The sequence below is a fragment of the Sapajus apella genome, unplaced genomic scaffold (genome assembly GCF_009761245.1).
Source record: "Sapajus apella isolate SASKATOON/1434 unplaced genomic scaffold, GSC_monkey_1.0 scaffold8, whole genome shotgun sequence".
NCBI lineage: Eukaryota > Metazoa > Chordata > Mammalia > Primates > Cebidae > Sapajus > Sapajus apella.
This window is the reverse complement of record NW_022436948.1, coordinates 70,589-71,631: the sequence shown is the minus strand read 5'-3', so window position 1 is coordinate 71,631 and position 1,043 is coordinate 70,589.

Here is a 1,043-nt window from a genome sequence, read left to right as displayed (position 1 = left end):
GTCTGTGGATGTATTCATTCTGAAGTCTGAGGGAGTGTCCTAAGTGCCTACATAGTCGTTGCAAGAATGGGTTAAGCAGAGACTATTGTCACAAGGAGAATCTGAATGCTGTGGCAAGGGGGTCCAGGGGCTCCAGTGGGGCACAAACAACTGAGGCATTGGCATCAGGTTCCCGTTGATGAGACAGTTGTGTTTGCAGGGTTTGTCGGTCTCCTTTCCAGGGCTGTCCAAAATTTTTCTTTTCTTTTTTTGACATGGAGCCTCACTCTGTGGCCCAGGCTGGAGGGAGGGCAGCAGCACAATCTCAGTTTACCGCCACCTCTGTCTCCCAGGTTTCAGCGATTGTCCTGCCCCAGCCTCCCGAGTAGCTGAAACTACAGGCATGCGGCACCACACCCGGCTAATTTTTATGTTTTTAGTAGAGACGGGGTTTTGCCATGTTGGTCAGGCTGCTGTCAAAATTTCTGACCTCAAATGATCTGCCCGACTCAGCCTCCCAGTGTTTGGCCTGTCTCAGTGCTTCTGCCCTTTGACTAGTTAATCATGGTGCTGGTTATGGAGCGGAGATGTACAGTGGGTAAAAACTTGTTCCGTTAGCGTGGGCATTAACCTGATCAAGTCCGTTGCTGAGGCAGTGTGGCCAGTAATATGTGCAGATTTCTATCCTGTCCATGTGTGGCTTTGTTTCCAGTCCATCATTAGTAGATGTTTTCATTGTGCCTGGGAACAAATATCTACAAATGAGGTTGGTTGTAATGTTCTTGTTCTGTGGCCTCATTTTCAGATTTTTGTGTCATTATGATACTTACTACTTCCTCTTCCACACTTTTATTTGGCCCCCAACTTGGTGTTTTGTTACTTGAATGCTGGAGCATCAATGGCATTTCAGCTGGGAAGCCACTGCCTGTGGCCAGATCCCCCCACCTCTTATTCTTACCTGTAGTTCTTTATTGGAATGCTAATCTCATGTTAAAACTCAACCACACTGATTTGTTTAAGATCATCTTTGGCTGCTTTCCTGCCAAAGTGGCTTAGCTGAGAAG